This window comes from Chiloscyllium punctatum, chromosome 40 (genome assembly GCF_047496795.1).
Source record: "Chiloscyllium punctatum isolate Juve2018m chromosome 40, sChiPun1.3, whole genome shotgun sequence".
Taxonomy (NCBI): Eukaryota; Metazoa; Chordata; class Chondrichthyes; order Orectolobiformes; family Hemiscylliidae; genus Chiloscyllium; species Chiloscyllium punctatum.
Window position 1 is genome coordinate 54,504,548 of NC_092778.1, and position 20,925 is coordinate 54,525,472.

At 41.1% G+C, this 20,925-nt stretch overlaps 1 long non-coding RNA gene across 2 annotated transcripts in view; it reads right to left on the reverse strand.

Moving 5' to 3' along the window:
• Window positions 1-926: 926 nt before the first annotated feature.
• LOC140464626 (uncharacterized) overlaps window positions 927-20,925 on the reverse strand; it is an 85,040-nt gene continuing 65,041 nt past the window's right edge. The window contains exon 3 of one of the 2 annotated variants that reach the window (XR_011954953.1): window positions 927-4,135. This is a non-coding gene — a long non-coding RNA (uncharacterized lncRNA). Of the gene's footprint in view, window positions 4,136-7,291; window positions 10,392-20,925 lie in introns of those variants that run through there. The other variant, XR_011954952.1, reaches the window with a different exon arrangement.

Below are 20,925 nucleotides of genomic sequence, written 5' to 3' on the forward strand. Positions count from 1 at the left end.
CAGACACATTATATGGACTTGAGTAAAGATTTCCAACTGCACCACATCCACAAACATTCAGACCTCCCCCATCACTGATGCTCAGTAGGAGCAGTGTCTACTATATACAAGATGCAGAAATTTACCAAAGATCATTAGAAAGTCCCTTCCAAGCTGGCTGGAATTTGGAGAGTTAGTGGAGACACATGAGACTTTTGAAAGAGAGGTGGGAAATAGGGCATTGTAACGGGGCTTGGGAAGAGAATTTCAGATTTGTTAACTGTGATAAAGTGGGGTCAGGAAGGGACAGAAAATTGATATTTGAGCTCCTACAACCAATACATAGCAGACTCAATGTCTGAGAGCAATGTGATATGGGAGAAATGAGACTGCACCATTGGCTTAAGCTGGCTTCAATTAAATTGAAAAATTATTTAAATTATGTCCCTCATCCATCCTTTTCACTCAAGTAATAGGCCTACTCAGAAAATGCACATCATTACCATGTGGGTGGAATCTTCTACTCCTGGAGGGGGAAAGAGTATTTAATAAGACATGACCTCCATCACTTTTCCCACCTTCACTGGAATTAATTAATTGGTTGGGCAGGCCAATGGCTGACCTTTCTGCCCAATTGCCAATTAATACCCATTTAAGGGTCTCACCCCACTGTGACTAGGAATAACCCAATTATGTCCCTGAGCAGTATGGTCAACAAGTCAAACTGTGTGGACAGCTGGTCACTTTAGGAGAGGTGTCTGATGTGGTGTGCAGGACCTCAATCTAAGCAATCAGTGTTCAATTGATTGACTGGACATCAGGAAAAGAGCTAGCCTTGATTCACCTTCACCCTCTTCCACCCTCTCACCATTCCCCACCCTCCCCCCCAAACAACAACTCCTTGTCTGAGAATCAACCCCCCTCCCACCCAATTCATTTTTCTCAATCCTGGGTACTTCTGCAATCTTGGTCTCCATGGGTGTTTATCTCCTAATAGCTACACCCTCTCCCGTGGTAGTACTGAGCACAAGAGATGCCAGCTGCTCTCTCTGGATGGAGCTTCCATCCCTGGGGTCTTTATACTACCAGGTAAAGGCCTGCCAATGGCCTCACTACTGCCTAGTTGTCATATGGATCAGTGGGCTTGCCGTGAAAGGTTAGCACGGATCTCTCACCAGCTCTCCAACTCACAGGCGAAACTGGAGATGTCTCAACTAAATTCCACCCATAGACCGATAGCAACTCAATCCAGAGATCTGATCAGTTCAAGTGGGCAGTTTAAAAGTAGATAAACTGTGGGCCGACTGAAGCTCATGGTTGGCATTAACAGAAAAACAAAGCCAATCAATTCAAGGGCAACTAGGGTTAGGCAATAAATGTATGTCTTGTCAACGACACTTATGTCTCATCAAATATTTGTAGCATTCAGTTGTTTTCTTTGATGGGATGTGAGTATTGTTGGCAAGGCCAATGGTTGTTGCCCAACCTTAATTGTCCTTTAATTGATTTGGCCATTTCAGACGGCAGTTAAGAGCCAACCCACATAGGGGCCCAATGTAGACTTGACTGTGTCAGGATAACATATTTCATTTCCCATTGGACACTGGTGAAGCAAATACTTTTTCTTTCACCAATCGATAATAGTTGCTCAGTGTCCATTATTGAGATAAGCATTCCGTTTCAGATTTCCGAACTGAATTTTAATTCCCTCAGCTGCCATGTTTGGATTTGAATCGATGTCCCTAAAGCATTAGGTGGGCTTCTGGGTTACACCACCACCTCCCTTTCAGTTCTTTACTTTTGTTTTAATATCTTCAGCAACCACATTGTTATGGCGTTCAGTCTTATAGAACAGACAGTAGGTGAGATTTTTGTTAGTGTAAGCTATTAACAGTTATAGAGCCATATATAAGTATGGCATAAGTGAAGTTAAAATATAGATCAGTTGTGATCTAACTGAATCACAGATCAGATTTGAGAGCTTGATTAGTCCACACTTGTTCCTATGCTACTGATGATATTTTCTGTTCAGAAAACCTTGTCATTCATAATAATTGAGCACAAGGCTGCTGTGCAGATTGACTGAATAACACAGGAATCAAGCTCCGGGCCTGTCTCTTCACATCCTTGGTCACCCAAATAAAAGGGTAATATTTGCTTATTTGTGGCTTCCATAGATATGAAGCCGCAATGCTGGCAAAGCCGCTGGGCCACAAGCTGTTAAGTTTTACGGTTTAAGACCAGTGAAAATTTTCAGATTCCCACAGCCTTGTGTCACCACATGGGGGCAGTTGGCTGGGATTTGCACTTGTCGGGAAGGCTTAGTGGCTGACTCCATGTATCCTTCCTAAAGCGCTGTTGCGGCTTGTTCGGTTATACAGGGCCTTTGTGCTTGGATTTGATTTGACTCAATTACTTGAATCTTCCTGAGGATTAGAAGCCACAGTAGTCATTTACTTTTAATCAAGAAGCAGTTGAGTGTGAGAATGGAATTCCCTCACTGGAGGTGTCCCTTTGTGTCGGTTCCATATTTACTGTGTGAAATATGTAGGAGACGCAACCAGAGGTGAAACCTTTTGATTACACGTAGAGCACAGTGATTGGCAACCATGTAAAGCAGACTTACTCTCAGTATGTGTTTCTGGGTCTCGCATTTATTGTTTGAGTCTTTGGAGCATGAGGCAAGTGTCATGAGTTGAGAACAGTCTGCTCTACACAGCTAATGATCCCCATAACCTATCTCTTTTACTTCACAGTCCAGTTTGCCTGTGGATACATAATCACATTAATTAAACCTGATTGAATAGCATAAAATCTGGTCACAGTTAGAATCTCCATTATTGCTGCGTTAAATGGTCGTGCAGGCTGCCTCATGGTTCTATATCGCATTATTTGCTTTCATATTGTGCGGCAAGATCAGTCCATGAGTAATTTGCTTGTCCTTCATGGAGCTTTCTGTCAGCATTCAATTGAGTGAGGAGAACAGGAGGTTTACTCTTTGACTGATGACAAATTAAATGAGAGAAATCAATAATACGAGGCACACTCCCCTTCCGTTTTAGTGATAATGTTCAACTGCAAAAGGGTTAATCAAAGAATTGAATTTCCCCTACTCCTTGCTGTTTGGTCCAATTCAAAGAATCACTAACTCATCAACTTATTAGGGAGGACCGTACTTCCAGTAGCTACTGTACACTTTCCACTGCGAGTACGGAATCACTACAAAGACGGACCCCCAGCTAAGCAGCTCTATCTGCGCAGTTGCCTGCCCCTTGATTAAAGTTAGAATGGCCACAGTGGGTTCTAATCCTTCGAAAGATTCAAATAAAATTGAGTTGAATTGCATCAAAGCACAAAAGGAGTACATAACTGAACTAGCCATATCAACGTTTCACGGGAAAGATGTACGGAGCCGGGATCTAAGACTTCCCGGCAAGTGCAAATCCAGATCAGCTGCCCCCATGTGACGATGCAAGGCTAGAAGAATCTTCTGTATTTCAGGTCCAGCACTTAATACGTGCACTTAGCGACCCATGTGGCTTTCATCACTGTTTGAATTTCTTTTACCATTTAAAACCACAACGCAGCAAAACGATGCATTGCAAGAAAGCTAATACTCAATCCATGTGAATAAACTTGGCTGGCTGATTCTTGACAATCCTTGGAAGTTTATATTTGTAGATAGACGATTTGCTTCAGTTGGCCATTCATCTTCCATGCTCAATGAATAGTGGTCCTATCGGACTTGTGTCAGATCCAAAATGTGTGCAACATCATGATAGAGGATCCTTTCTAATTCACTCATGGCATATAGGCATCACTAGCAAGCTCCACATTTATTGTCCATCCCTGAGCCACACTCTTGAACCACTGCAGTCTATGTGATGTCGCCACACCCACAGTATTGTTAGAGAGGGAATGCCAGGACATTGAAGGTACAGCAATATAGTTCTGAGTCAGAATGATGTGTGACATGGAGGAGAATGTGCAGATGGTGTGATCCCATGTTTCTGCTATCCTTGTTCTTCTAGGTAGTAAAGGCTGTAGATTTGAAAGATGCTACACAAGGTATACAATGTGTGACCCACTCTTGGAAAAGTGGAAGACGTTCTGGCCCTGAATACAACATTACAGAATCAATTGGAAAGAAGCTGGCCTGGGGAGAGAAAAAGTAAACAAGAAACATAATTTCTATAATACCGTGAAGAGATTACTCTTCTCTTTTTTTCCCCGTGACAACCATAACCCCTCAAGCTTGTTCAGAATGAGAACCAGTCATTTAAATGAATGACATCAGAAAACAACATTTTTATTAAAAATTTCATTGATTATAGATATTTAAAATGCTAAGAATGACAGATGACCATGATAACTTCAATCAAAGAATAACATTTGCTTCAAACAGGTTGTTTGTTTCATATGACTTTGTATTTTAATAGTTAGTTGTGACTAAGACTTTACTAAAAATATGATGAACAGCTTTTACCTAGAGCAATGTTAGCATATTTTCAGGTATGGTATTGGACAAAACGGAGAAAATGGTTCCAGTCTATGCACAGCAATATACCCACTTCCAGTCTGCAGAGAGGACTTTGAGGAAGTTAGACCATTTGGGAAAGACCCTAATTTGCACTTGGTTTCTTTGATTTCCTTTACTTGCTCTACTGTAGAGATCTGAGCCCATGTGCTGCAGCGACATAATGACTGCATTAAATAAATCTTTGAGAGTATGAACTTCCACTGCCAACATTATAGAACCTAATTAATCTTTTTTTCCCTCCTAACAGTGTTTTTTAATGAAACACATCTATTCTGGTGTTTCTGTTTAGCTTTGAATTCTGAAAAATGATGTTTCTTCTAAGCTGACTGCAGCATAGTTACCAGAGTAAGGCAATTATTCCCCAGAAATAGCACAAAAGATGTCTTTTGCATTTGAGTTAATGTCTTTGCAAATGAAGGCAGCAATCCTACTGGATTCTGTGATGTTACAGCAATCACAGGAACAATCAATAAGACAAATCTTCTCTTTAACTAATTATTCTTATTTAGGCTGTCATTTTATAGATTGTATTCCCAATTGAGAATATTGGGATGCTTTGATCCAGATCTATTGTGAGGCAAAGACAAATTATCCGTAATCTACCCTTAGCATTATAAGCTATATTTCACTTCCTAATGAAAAGCCTAAATCGCTGCCAGCACAAAGGACTCATTTGTATATGGTTAACCTAACTTTGATAATGACTTCTATCTGAAGTGTGTTAATTAGCTTATTCAAAACTAATCAGTTGGAGCAATGGATGATAATTTTGTCTGATTTGCTGCTGCCGAGGCAGACTTCTAAAATGGTGACTATAATTGTTTTGATCAGAGCACTCCAACATCCTTAAAGTAAAAGACTGCAGACGCTGGAGATATATAAAATAAAAACAGAAAGTGCTGGGGAAACGTAGATGGTCTGGCAGTAATATCGAGTCTGATCTGTTCCCCGGAATGCACATAGAGACAAACATCAATTGCATCTGGAGGAACATCAACTCGGTGAAAGACGCTCTTTGGTCTGCCTGAGACTTGTTGGTCTTCCAGAACAAGGAGTTGACCCTGACCGAGTGTTGCAGGCTAGCGCATTCCAAGGTCCAGGACAACGTGCTGAGGGAGACACTAAAGCTTGGAGCAGCTGCCGCCAAGGAGCAGAAGGGAAAGACCACCATCTGAGATCTTCCTGCTGAAGATAAATGGGGGTCCAATCAGCTATTGAACCTCCTAGTGCCTCAAGTAATGTAAATATGTACAAGTAAGAGATACCTTTGGTTTGTTTGTTGGATAGAGTCAAACTTCAGTGTTTATTTGTTGTTCTTCATATGCTATTGTACAGAACCGAACCGCATTTGTAACTATGTATAGTTTTTTTGTGAATAACACATATTTATAAGGTAATAATCTTTTAAAACCTGAGTCATCTCTGAAGAAGAGACATATTGGACCCAAAGCATTAACTCTGCTTTCCTCTCCACAGATGCTGCCAAACCTGCTGGGTTTTTCTAACACCTTCTGTTTTCAGTGCGAGATCTGCAGAGATCTATGGGTCTTCTTAAACCTTGTAATCAAGCCTTGTATTTCCCACAGGGGTTATCACATTCTTCACATTTGGACTTCTGTCCAGATTTTGGTGGGATTTGTAATTGTTTAGCAGAGCCAAAAAGTGTCACATTACTCTTTTAAACACGCCTGCGCAACAATCTCCTGCAGCATGTAGTCCCTCAGTTCAGGAAATTTAATTCCCAGGTGCCAGGATGCAAATGTAGGGTCTGAGTATCACATTACAGCAATAATGCTCTCTACGAACAGCAAGGATGATGGGAATAGTTCTAACTGATGGAATAAGGAGCAATGCAGATTTCACACCCCCATTCAATTTGCTTCCCAGTGAAATCAACAGTCAGGATTCTGTCAGACAAGAGGGATCTTGGTCACTGAGTAGAGAACCAATGGGGAATGTCTGTCGATTCATTGTGGTTCGCGGATACAACTAAGCGCACTTCAGGTATTAAATGTCACCTTCAGGCCTCCTCCAGCATGAAGGTGTTCATAATGCAGAGATGCTGGTGATGGACTGGGCTGGGCAAGGTGAAAACTCACACGACACCAGGTGATAGTCCAACGGGTTTATTTGACAACACAAGTTTTCGGAGTGCTGCTCCTTCATCAGGTGCTAGTGAGAGAGGAAGACCTAAAGTGTGTCCAATTTGTTAGCATGAGTTGTATGACCCTTTGATCTTTTCCTTATAAATTCTGTGTCTAAGGTCTTCCTCTCTTACTAGCACCTGATAAAGGAGCAGTGCTTCAAAAGCTAGAGTTTTCAAATATACCTGTTGGACTATAACCTGGTGTCATGTGATTTGTTTTTACCTTGAAGGCCCTCAGCAGCAGAAGTTTCACTCATTGAGAGTTGGCTGACAGCAGAGAGTGGTGGCAGCTGATAATAATGCACTCACTAAAGACACAGGATCACGAAGGGATCTACACCAAAGGCAACTGATTGCAGGATCAGAAAAGCAAGGTAGGGTTGTGGAGAGGTGTCAGAGGTTCGGAGCAAGGATAGGCCCCTCCTTCCCCAAGACCCAAAACCTTAGAGATAATGGGTCGATGATCCCAACTGAAATCCCATTGCTGACATCTAGGATTTCATTGTGAACAAAAATATACTTTATTCATAAAAATTGTAAAATTACATTCAAAACATTTTAATTTGGAAATCACAATAAAATTCAACCTATCTCCAAACAGCATGTTTCAATCTAAGGTGCCTCAATACAACCATAAGACAGTTGATAATTACAATATATATTCCAAGGCTGGCATACAGCCTGAAGGCAAATAATTTCAAATTGAAAATTATAGAAAATGCAATAAAATTAATGTTTTCTCCATACAACTGTTCTACTCTGAAATGCCTTAGAGACCTATCTCCATTGTGCTTGTCTTGCAGCTTCCCCAAACTTCAGTGTCTCAAGGCACATGGAATGTGCTAGTTTGCAACTTTCAGTCTTGGATAAATCTGTGCACTGGAAAACTAGCGAGTTTCTAGTAAACCCCAGTGCACCTTTCACCAAGTAAATGGTCTTCCAGCTGCAACTGATGTGTGTCTTAGTGTGTGTCATTGACAACAGCCCATGGAGCGCTGAATCTTGCAAGAGCCCTGAATCTCTTCCCAGACTTCCTTTGTAAAGGCATCATCCCCAAAGAGATGAACAACAGACGTTTCCTCAACACAACCACTTCAAAGGCAATGTGAGGAAGGGGGAGGGGGGCGAAACTCTGGGCCATAAGTGGGCGGCATGGTGGCACAGTGCTTGGCACTGCTGCCTCACAGCGCCAGAGACCCGGGTTCAATTCCTGCCTCAGGCGACTGACTGTGTGGCGTTTGCACATTCTCCCCGTGTCTGTGTGGGTTTCCTCCGGGTGCTCCGGTTTCCTCCCACAATCCAAAGATGTGCAGGTCAGGTGAATTGGCCATGCTAAATTGCCCGATATGTTAGGTGTAGGGGTATGGGTGGGTTGCGCTTCGGCAGGTCGGTGTGGACTTGTTGGGCTGAAGGGCCTGTTTCCACACTGTAGGTAATCTAATCTAATCTAATCTAATCTAAGATCTGATAGGAAAGGCCTTCCTCACCACCAGCCGAGTCACATGTTGGCACTCGTTTGAGGCACTCCACCAAATGACTTTGACAGTCTGCTTGGAAAACTATCCAATAGATCTACAACAAGGTATCCAGGAAGTTAGGTGCTGACCAATGTCTAATGGACTTATGGCAAAAAGCATTTTTTCTGCATAAACAACTCCATGGTAGTATGACATGGTCCAATTACTTGAAATGCTGTGTTGCAGCAGGTAAAATCTTAACATCCAGTGACACTTATGTTTGTGAACTGAAGGTTTACACATATCTTAATGCAGCTGCATGCAAAGGTGGCCATAAGGACACAATTTTCCTCCCTTTATCAAGATCTTTGTACATCATATTTCTATAAATACCTCCCATTTTCAATCTCCAGATTAAGCAGAAGACTTTTGTGCGAGAATGCCACTGTACGGGAGTGAGGAATAGGCCAGACCCGCACCACATACACTACTAAGCATGCCTTGCACCCAATAATCAGAATCTTACCCATAATGCAGATGGAATGTCAGTCTCACATGACCAGTTTTTTGTTTTATCAGCTGCCACACTCCCAGTTCTTCCTCTGCTGGTTTCTCTTCCATCAACTTAGTCTGCTGAGGAGTGGGAGACTCGGGATATCTTACTGATGCTTTGCTGTTTGCTGCTCTCTTTTGTGAAATCCTCTGATCCTTCCCTCCCTTGTCTCATTCTGTTCAGTGCAGAGCATGATGAATGGAAAGGATTCCTTGGAGTGGTCACATTTGCAGCGCCACACACATGTTCCTCTTTGCTTTTTACTACTTGTGCAGTCTTTTGGGCAGCTCCTACAGACATTTCCACAGATTGCAGCATTTAGTCTGTTTGCAATCCTATTTCTGCTTGCATTTCTTGCTGGTGCTGAAGTTGGCCACCACATAATCAGCCTTGGCACAAAAATGACAAATGTAGGGCTGCTCAGTACAGGCCAATTGGTCACAGTTTCCCGAGATAGCAAAACTGGAGAGAGGATGGAGGACTACTCCATGAGCATCTATTCAGACGCACCTTGATGAGTGTCTGGTGATCCAAATCCCAAAAGGTGTACTTGACCTCGGTGCATTTCCCAACTCTGTCAGAGTGCATAATTTGGATGGTGGGTACATTCAGGTTAGGAATGTGGAGGTTGGAGAGATGCACCATCACCACCCAGTCATGACAGCACAGTAAACGTTGGCTCCATCATGAGGATTTTCACTTGTGGCAGGTTTTTCTTCTCTGCAAAGACCTTGAAGAATTTTGTACGCACTACAACATTTTGATGGTCAACTTAAAGAATCCATCACAGGCAACAGAGGCCCACAGCTTCAAATCCACTAGATTACAAGATGATCATCTTAGTGAAAGAAGTACAGTCCATTAGTGTGAACCATCAACTTAATGATGTTGCGTACCTCCTGGTATATGTATAGCTGACACCTTCCTCGTCATGGGCTTGCCCTTACTAGGTACCCTTTTCTGCCCTCCACGCTAATCACAGAAGGTTTTTCCGTTTCCTGAGGACTAATGCGTGACCTCTCACACAATTGAGTGGGTCAGTCAGCAGCTATGGTCCCTGCCACAATGCAGTGCATTAAATCAGCCTAACAGACTGAGCTGCAAACCAGATTACTATCCAACAAATTAATTTACAATTGTCCCACTGTCTCCTGTAATGTTAGGACCTGGTCAACTATAATTGTAAACAATTGGTCAATTCTTTGGGTCAGCACCAAACTGAACAAACAAGGGCTTCAAGAGCTTCAATTGCACATATCACGAGATGATCAAAAAATGGATGGTGCATTCCAGACTATCCCTATTAGCCAATAGACTTCCATGAGAATGAATAGTGAATAAATCAGTGTTTGAATAAATGTTCCCTTTGAGTGATGTTCCTGGTAACTGCCACATTATTATGCTTTAAATTTCATCAAAACTATATTTCACAAGGATAGATGTCATCTTTCACCTCACTAGGCCTCAATTACATTGGACCCCGTGTTGATTTTGCTCCAAGCCGTACTTCCACAGGTCAGTTTGGACAAGATCACTGTTGATGACATACTTTCAGCTTTGCAAGGTCATTTGTGTAAGAATGTTGCTTTGTTGGAACGTGAATTCTTCCTGCTGATTCTCCTACCCACATTATAGCAGCAGTCTTTCTCCTCTTGGTTAGAAAAATTGCTGATGAAATTTTGCATCAATGGTGTGTTGTGTTCGACTCAGAATCACCTGCCATGACGCACAAAACAAAATAAATCACTAGGCAAAGCTACGACCTGTAGAATAGAACAGGTGCTGTTGTATCATGCCATCTGCACCCTCGATACGATCTTTTACACACAATGACATTGTTTCAAAAACACGTTGCTTTTTCATCCTATAGTGTTTGTAGAAATAATTTTTGATGAATTATTTACACTGAAGATGAACCATTGATGCTTTGTGAACATCTTTAACAATTTGCATTACTTCTGGAATAAACTGAGATAATTGGAAAATTCCCCAAAGTTCGATTCAGATGCAATAATCCTTCTTGTTGTTCTTAGAGGTGTTTCTTGTGTTAATGACCTTGCTGGAAATTCCCATTGCTCTGCTAAATGTTTGTCATTCCAGTGATTTCTGATCATCAGGAATTTTTCTATTTTACAGGGGAAATCAGATTATCCCTTCTTAAAACAAAAGCAAGATTTATCTTGATGTGGCTATTTATTTTCCCATTCATTCACTAATTTATGTTGTCACTTTGAATTTTTAAAAAAATAATGAATATTATTTAATAAGGGAGCTTGACTTGGAGGAATTACAGGATCTAATGGAGTACATATGTGCAATTGGCATCAGATAAACATTAACAATGAGAATAAAACTTCAGGCAGTCAGGTCATTGTTGAATAGACGCTATACTCTATTACTTGAACTTGGACGTTTCTGGTACATTTATGTCATTTAAATAAGCAGCAGCGACAACATATATTTATACCATGCCTTTAACATAATAAAAAGTCCAAACACTTAATTGGACATGAATGTAAAGTCAGGTACAGAAGAGAAAATTTTCATTTATGCATCATCTGCTGTACCCCTAGAATATTACAAAGTTAATAAAATACATAGGAAGGTGGACATGTAAATGGATAGAAAAGGTTTAGAGGGATATGGGCCAAATGCAGGCAAACGAAACTAGTTCAGTTTAGGAAACCTGGTCGGCATGAACAACTCGGGCCAACGGGCCTTTCTCTCTATGACTCCAGGTGCCAAGAGACAAAGGAGAAAAGCAGAGTGGAGAGGTTTAGGGAGGGAATTTCAAGGCTTGGAGCCCAAGCAACTAAGGGCACAGTCACCAGTAATAGAGAAATTAAAATTGGGGATGCGCAAGAGACTAGAATTAGATACCCAGGATGGTAATGGGGCTAGATTTCATTCATTACAGAGAGGAGATTTGGGCATCAGGGCATTGGGGGAGGTTGAAAACATGGATGACAATTTATAAAAAAGTTAGGTGCTAAATTGCCCGTAGTGTTAGGGGTAGGGATAAATGTAGGGGAATGGGTCTGGGTGGGTTGTGCTTCGGCGGGTCGGTGTGGACTTGTTGGGCCGAAGGGCCTGTTTGCACACTGTAAGTAATCTAAATCTAAAAAATCTAAGATGTCTCTTGAATGAGAGCCAATGGAAGTCAGTGAGCAAAGGCATGATTGATGATTTGAACTTCATGATTTGGATGGCCTCATATTTACTGAGGGTAGAAGCAATCTTCAATATTCCAAAGGATTAGTGCTGTGAAGTCTGATAAATTCTGTAATATCACCTTAGAAAGACATACACAATTATACATTGCTGCACAAGTTCACTTCAGCATCATCTTGATTGTAACTGGAAAATGAATGCAGCAATTCAGAGTCAGTTGTTATTAAGCTGGAGATTCCATTTTGTTTGATATGCACTCAGACATTGGATAGCAAGTAGTAATGCATACTTTTGTGTCTGTGAAGGTTACTCTATCCAATACTGGGGATTTTAGGAGGATAGGGGAGTGTTTCAATCAGACAAAGTTCCCCAAGTTATCACAGTTCCACATGCAATGCCTCAATTGTCAAGCTCCGAGGTAAGGAGGGATGAATTGTCTTCTCTCCTTTATTCACCCAGCCTCCACATTGGTTACAATAAAGTTAATTTACAACTTACTTTACCTTTCTCCCAGACCAAGTCAATCTGCATTTTAAAAGGAAATACAAAACAAAAACCTGTGATTGCTGGAAATTGTAAACAAAATCAGAGAATGCTGGTAAAACTCAGCAGGTCAGGCAGCATCTGTGGAGAGAAAGCAGTGTTAACATTTTGGTTCACTGACCCTTTCACAGAACAGGTTGAGTTTTTCCAGCAATTTCTGATTTTATTACGTTTTAAAAAGACCCATTTTAAATGGACTTTCTTGACTTAACTAGAGAGAGTTTATTAGTTTATTAAATCTCAGAAAAAATTTAATGCAACACATATACTTCACATTTCTAATTTGTGTACAAGTCCATTTAAAAAAAAACCATGAGAAGATCTACGTATCAGTTGCAATGGGTCACTGGTGAAGATAGTGGAACATTAATAGATTAGATTAGATTACTTACAGTGTGGAAACAAGCCCTTCGGCCCAACAAGTTCACACCGCCCCGCCGAAGCGCAACCCACCCATACCCCTACATCTACATCTACCCCTTACCTAACACTACGGGCAATTTAGCATGGCCAATTCACCTGACCTGCACATCTTTGGACTGTGGGAGGAAACCGGAGCAAACCCACGCAGACACGGGGAGAACGTGCAAACTCCACACAGTCAGTCGCCTGAGGCGGGAATTGAACCCGGGTCTCTGGCGCTGTGAGGGAGCAGTGCTAACCACTGTGCCGCCCAGGTAATCTAATCTAATCTAATAATAGTTGAACAGTCAATTTTGTAATCTTGACTTTACAGGTCAATTGAAACGCTTTTTTTAAGCTTTAATTCAAGTCCACACTTTCATGTAAGAGCTTTGTTTCAGTTAGCTATATTCCATAAAACTCATATCCCTGAATATTAGCACACTGTATCAGTACAACCAATTTAAATCAAATTAACTCTTAAATAACATATATCTATCACTTGTTCCCTCATTCTATTAGGTCTCAGGCACTCCTTCAGACCATATTAGATGTTATCTTTTTGATTATGATTTCACAGCACATGCGCTCTAACTTAGGCTAGGACACATGAATACCTTTGCTTCCAGGAACACTTTCTTCCACTAGCACACATAGACCAAGGTTGAACTGGAATTTAACCGTTGACCCTGTGTACTCTTTAAAGGGAAGACACAAAAATGTCTTTTGTCCAGATTGCTATCTTTCCTCACACTATTTTCACAGTCTGAGATGACTTGCAGTTTACAGTTCAGTTGTAGTGCATTTCAATCATTTGACTCGATCCATTTGAAGCTTCCTTCACACATCATCAGGCGTGACATTCCACAGCGTCACTCTCCAGACAGCCACTAAATTGACATCCACAGTCATTCTTTTTGGCTGCATGATCTTTAATCTATAAAATGCATGGTGGAATTAAAAATACATACTTCATTATACTCTGTGATCATGATAAGAGGTTGGGTTGAACAAGTTTCAAACTTCTATATACTTGTCTGTTCTATAACAGCATCAAAAACTAAGAAACAAATGTAGTTTACAGACTTATTTCGGAAAGGTGAACTGAGCTCACTGATCAGTCACAGTAATTGCAAAAGAAGCACATTCAAAAGATAGTGTTAAAGTTGGGAATTAGGTAAAAGTGTGAATTCTATGCTCAGTATTAGGTGACAACATCTCCAACTGAAACTTAAACATTATGAATTTAATTTACAAATTTAAAATAATTGTAAGTTAGTTGTAACTGTCAATCAGCTGTATATAATTTAACAAAAATAGAAATTGCTGGAAAAGCTCAGCAGGTCTGGCAGCATCTGTGGAAAGAAATCAGAGTTAACATTTTAGAATGGTGACCCTTGGGTCAGGGTTCTTGGTGACAGGGTCTGGATGAGCTGAACTGAGCAGAAGAGTGAAAGCAAGAGGAAGGCCTGTCTCAGATAGACCCAGGGCCTGCAAAGGAGGTGTCAGCCCCTTTCCCGACACCAGTCCATTAGCCGAAGTGCTGGGCTTTCCTCATGGATGCATTTCCCGAAATATCAACTTCGTCACCTCCTGATGCTGCATGGCTTGAATTGTTCTCCCAGCCTCCTGCTTGTTTACCACGGATAAAAGACCAGCAAGGGAGAGAAGAGGCATTTCAATAACTATCAATTTTAAAATTGAGGACTTCACCAGGCCGATGGATGCAAGAATAAAGGTGGCTCAGTGCCTCTCTTGTAGACAGGTTAGGGACAGGTGAGTATATTCTACATGTCCTCCCATCTTCAAACTAGTTCAGGAGTGTAAAATCCAGCCCCATATGCAGTATATGAGAGAACACTGTAACTTACAAACGGTTCACAAAAGTTAATATAAGCGAATAATGTGTTGTTATTGGTCAAAAAGGATTGTAGTGTAATTAGACTGCAAATGTTGGGAATTTAGAGAGTTGAAATTTGGGATATTGGAGACAAAACAGCAACTTATATCCCAACAGTTATTGTAGCTTCTTGGAAGATGTACTTGCCTAGTATTTTACTGCTTACTGAATTAAATTCCAAACTAAAAGATAGATATAGACTAAGATATGGTGGTGCAGGTATTTCTAGTGAACAGATTTGCAGTAAGATGTCTCTATCTTTTATCACTGTGGCTCAGAATTATTGGGTGGAATTTTACACACAGCCCCTGCCCCCAAAACATAGTCACTCCAGAATAGCTGGCTGGCAGAAGGCACATAAAATTGCATGCCTACTGGGTACACTGTGCTCGATGCCTTGATGTCTGTTGTGGAGATCATAAACTCCCGACAGTGTGGTAAAAAGCCATTTGGTCCAACTGGTCCACACCGACCCTTCAAACAGTATCCCACCCAGACCCATTCCCTACCTTTGTAACCCTGCATTCTTTTTTCTACAGCTAACCCACCAAGCTACACATCCTGAACACTATGGGCAATTTAGCACAGTCAATCCATCTAATCTGCACTGCTTTGGACTGTGAGAGAAAACCAGAGCCCCCAACAGAAACCCACACAGACACGGGGAGAACGTGCAAACTCTACACAGACAGTCACATGAGGTTGGAATCGAACCCAGGTCCCTGGTGCTGTGAGGTAGCAGTGCTAACCATTGAGCCATGGTGCTGATGGTGGCACAGTGGAAATGTCATTAGACTAGTAACCTCAGACATCTAATATTAGAAGTCTAGGCTAATGCTTCATGGGCTTGGGTTCAGATCCCACCACAGTATCTTCTGAAATATTTGTTCAATTCATTCATTTAAATAAATCTCAAATTGAAATCTAGTCTCACTGACTATGACCACGAATTTATCATCAATGCCACAAAAACAATTTTCTTCCCTCACACCCTTTAGAGAAGGAAACTTGTTATCCCTACCTCGCCTAGGTCTAAGTTAAAAATCACACAAAACCAGGTTATAGTCCAACAGGTTTAATTGGATGCACACTAGCTTTCGGAGCAACACTCCTTCATCAGGTGATTGTCTGACAATCACCTTATGAAGAAGTGTCGCTCCGAAAGCTAGTGTGCTTCCAATTAAACCTGTTGGACTATAACCTGGTGTTGTGTGATTTTTAACTTTATACACCCCAGTCCAACACTGGCATGTCCAAATCATCGCCTACGTCTGATAGCAATGTAGTTGATATTTAACTGTCTTCAAGGGCAATTTGAGACAGGCAACAAATGCTGGCTTTGCCTGTGTCACCTGAATCCCCATAGAGAAAAAAAAGCAATGGCCACCTAAATCTTTTAATGGTTTAAACAAAAACTGCTCTCCTCATGTAAGTCACTCTCTGGAAGTGAGGTACTCAACAACATTTGCGTATACAGAGGAACTATAGGCAATTCAGCCTTTGAGCCTGTTCTGCAGACACAGGGATGAGATAATAAATATTAAATAGAAGTAATTTTTTATAATTTATCTGTTGCATTTAGAATACTTTATTTGAAATTATTTCTTCTTATTTGTAAAGTACATATAGTTAACTTCTTCTAGGTTTCTGATTTTAGCTCTTTGCAAAGATTCTTAAATCCTTTAAACAGGATCAAGAAACACACAAAAGTCAGAAATCTATAGAAGTAAATAGACTGATCATTTATATGAGTCTTTTAATCTTCGAAAGGATTAGTAATGCCAGAATATTCAGTGGATATGTTGCTTCAAAGAATGAAATCCTTGTGAACATACATTGTGTTTTTTACTTAACAAATGCGATCACTTATTAAAGTACATTTACCTGCTAACACAAGCCAAACGACTTTGCTCATTGTAATCTAAAGTCATGAACAACAAAGCGAAGAGTTATCTATGGCAAAAGGATGATTTAATGCACAAAGGACCCACTGTGTTTGTCATTGTGATGAAGAGTTTGTGTGATTGTTTCTAAGTCAAACTATACCTTATTTGTAATGAGTTAAATGCAGTAGTTAACCTTTGATTTTTCACAAGGTTTGAGGCTTTTGTGTATTTGTTGCATTCAGTCTTTTATCCAACATGGGGAGTCATGAGTAAGAAATTTTCAGATTAGTGGAGAATTCTCAACTACACTCAACAACAGAGCCTAATTGTTTGGTGAATGCAGTCAAAACGTATTAAACAGCATAGTAACTGCCATGGTGTATCAGGAACATTGCTAGAACTACATTTTAAAAACCGTGCTGTAACCTGGAGATTCAAAACTCACTCCAGAGAATTGAGTACAAAAATCTGGACTGACACCTCAGTACAGTTCAAAGGGATTGCGGCACTACTGGTCAGAGCACTGAGTACAGGAGTTGGGAGGTCATGTTGCGGCTTTACAGGACATTGGTTAGGCCACTGTTGGAATGTTGCACGCAATTCTGGTTTCCTTCCTATTGGAAAAGTGTTGAAAGGATTCAGAAAAGATTTACGAGGATGTTGCCAGGGTTGGACGATTTGAGCAACAGGGGGAGGTTGAATAGGCTGGATCTGTTTTCCCTGGAACGGGTGACCTTATAGAGGTTTAGAAAATTATGAGGGGCATGGATAGGATAAATAGACAAAGTCTTTTCTCTGGGGTGGGGTGTCCAGAACTAGAGGGCATAGGTTTAGGGTGAGGGGGGAAAGATATAAAAGAGACCTAAGGGGTAACTTTTTCACGCAGAGGGTGGCACGTGTATGGAATGAGCCGCCAGAGGAAATGGTGGAGGCTAGTACAATCACAACATTTAAAAGGCATCTGGATGGGTATATGAATAGGAAGGGTTTGGAGGGATATGGGCTGGGTGCTGACAAGTGGGAGTAGATTGGGCTGGGATATCTGGTCGGCATGGACAAGTTGGACCGAAGGGTCTGTTTCCGTGCTGTACATCTCTATGATTCTATTGGATGTGGTGATTTTAAAATTTCTGCTGTCTCATCTTGATGGAAAAATATTTCAAGGCACTATTTCAAAAAAAAAGGGAAGGAGTTATTGCCCAATTTATCCCCTAACCAGCTTCACAAAAAAAATTGTTTGGTCATGATCACGTTCCTAAATGCAGGAATGTGCTGTGTACCAATTGTTCTGTATTACAAAAGTAACCTTTTTTCAAAGTCATCTACAGTCAGGACCAAGTGACCTTGAGAGTACTCAATGTTGACTTCCATGTCCCAAGACAACAGGTCAAACATGCACAAGGAAAAGTTTTTGTGACAATCATGTACTGACCCCACTGAGTTGATGATTCAGTATTCATTTGAATACAATGAGAATCACCAATTGTTTAAACCACAGAATGTAATCGGGTAGGGGGACTTCAATGTCTGTCATTTAGGGTGGTAGCACCAATACTCGGCCTGCAACAGGTGATGGGAGAACCAAGAGGGAAAAACATACTTGACTTCACCTTCATCTGATGAAGGGCTCCTGCCCGAAACACTGATTTTCCTGCTCCTCGGATGCTGCCTGACCTGCTGTGCATTTCCAACACCTCTCTGATCTTGACTCTTCACCTTCACCAAGCCACCTGTCACAAATGTATTTATCCAAAACAGTATTGATAGGAGTGACTAGTCTTTGTGAAGGTCTTGCCATCATACTGACAATACCTTCCCCTTTATTATGTAGGATGCACTCAGAACAAAGCAGTTCAAAACTGAGCATCCTTGAGGTGCTGTGGACCATCAGCAACAGAATTACGTTCAACCACAATTTGTAACCTTGTAATCCGGCATATCCCTGACTCAGGCAGGTAAAAACAATGACTGCAGATGCTGGAAACCAGATTCTGGATTAGTGGTGCTGGAACAGCACAGCAGTTCAGGCAGCATCCAAGGAGCTACGAAATCGACGTTTCGGGCAAAAGCCATCCCTGACTCAGCCTGTTCTGTAAAAACGAAAGATCCCACAAAGTTACTGATGAGGAGCAAAGAGTTCCTCCAGTGATGAGGCTAATATTCCTCCCTCATCAAATGTCACTCAAAACATGTCATTGTGGCAGCTGACTGTATGTAACATTGTTAATGGTATTTGATAACATTTCGACTGCTCTTCAAAGATAATCCATTGGCATAAATAGCCTTGGAATATCATAATCTTATAAAATGTGTTATATTAAAAGGCAAGTTCTTTATTTTACTGAATTATAAAGTAATATGTGCACTCTTAGTCACTTGCAATCCCCAAGGATCAATGATACCGCAGAAAAACTGAAATAGGAACAAAGCTTCTGTTTCAGCTCCTTGTATTAAAGGGACCATGCTGTCCAATGAGGTATTGCACAGAGACACATCGGCTGAAACATTTGAAAGACCCCAAACTGATGCTTTCACTGAAATTCTCGAATAGTTGTTTTATCTTCTAAGACATCAATCCCAGACAATGCAGCCCATTAAAGCAAGTGCTACTTGCTTCTGAAATATTTATTTGATTGACTGGTAATTCTGCAGCCGTTTCTCATGAATTTTGTTTGAGATGAGAGTGCATTGCGGCTATAGCACAGCATGGAGCAAGAATGCTGAATCAAAACGCCTCCAACCTGCTTTCTGATTTGCAACCCTTGTGGTTTTAGAGAATTTTTAATGCTTTACGAAATGCAGTGCAGCAGGTGGTTTTGGGAGCTCAAGCATACTGTGCCGCAGAACAGTAGGATACGGATTTGAAGACTGCAGCTTTTCAGCATTCTTTCCTTCCCCTTCTTTTAACCGGCAGGCTATTAAAACCAGAGATTGGCATCACTTAATCAGTGCTTCCTGATTTACTTCATCTGCAACTTGCTTTCTGAGTGAGATAGTGGATTCCTTTGAAACAGCAGGCTAACTGTATTTCCATAGGATGTAGAAAGTCAACAAAAGGATGTCAAATCTAAGTAACCGATGCTCCCTGCCTGAACAAAAGATCAATGAGCAGGAAATAAGAATGGGCCAATGAACTGCCTGTCGTACATAGTATAAGGAAGATGAGGCGGAGAAAATGGAAAATACATTTTTAAACATAGACTTTTTTTTCTGTTGTGTCCTGACCCTAAAAGCCCCTGAAATTCAGCTAGGGTTATTCTGACCTTTTATTTTAACTCCCAACTGTAACATTAGTCATGGCTGTAAACAATAGAAAAGGGAACGATCACTTCCTGTCATCCACACGTTGCACATCCCGATAGATTTTAGGGCCTATACTTGAAAGGTGGGTGGCTCCAGGGTACAATGATAGTGCCACAGATTGAGAAGGTGGAAGTGGGTACTGCAGATGCTGGAGATTAGAGTCAAGATTAGAGTGTTGCTGGAAAAGCACAGCAGGTCAGGCGGCATCTGAGGAGCAGGAAAATCAATGTTTCAGGCAAATTTCTTGTACCACTCTAATCTTGACACAGATTGAGAAGGCCAGGCTCAAATGATCCTGAAGCTGGTCGTGGAGTTGACCCATCGCGACCCAGTCAGCTGGTCACTCAATGACTTTGGCAGCATTCTTCATTAATCTGGCATGGAGCCTATTAGAGTGAGTCAGTGAAAGGGTAACGCTTAAATGTGGAAAAGCCCCAGGAAGTTTAAGGCCTTTGTAGTTCAGGTGGCCTTTTTCAGGTGGTGCAGAGCTAAGAGGGAATTTTGAAAACCATAATAAAGTACAAAATTTTAAAGCAAAGCTAAAATTGTCCTAAACGTGAGCATCTAACATTCAAAAGGACACATGGAGAGAAATAACTACCATATCTATAACATACATGGATTGAATCCTGAATTACAGACTGGGCATCACAAGGACGTCATGTGTCAAAAGAGAGTTGTCACCCTCCAAGAAGGATGGTGCCAAGAAATCCAAAAAGGCGGTTTCCCTCACTACATCTTACACTTATTGCAGCTTGAAGACATACAGCACTAGCAGAGATCTGGCATCAATTGATAGCCAAACATCTGCTTTGAGTCATTGTTGTCATGTGTGCCTAGGTACAGTGAAAGGTTTTGTTTTGTGTGCAGTACAGGCAGATCATACCATACAAAGGGCATAAAACTAATAAACCAGATTAAGGAAAACAATGTTGCAGCTGCAGAGAAGGCACATAAAGAGCAAGATCAACATTTAAATTTAGAGAGGTCTGTTCAGAAGGCTAATAACAGCAGGGTATCACAATGTCTGAATTGGTTATTGACA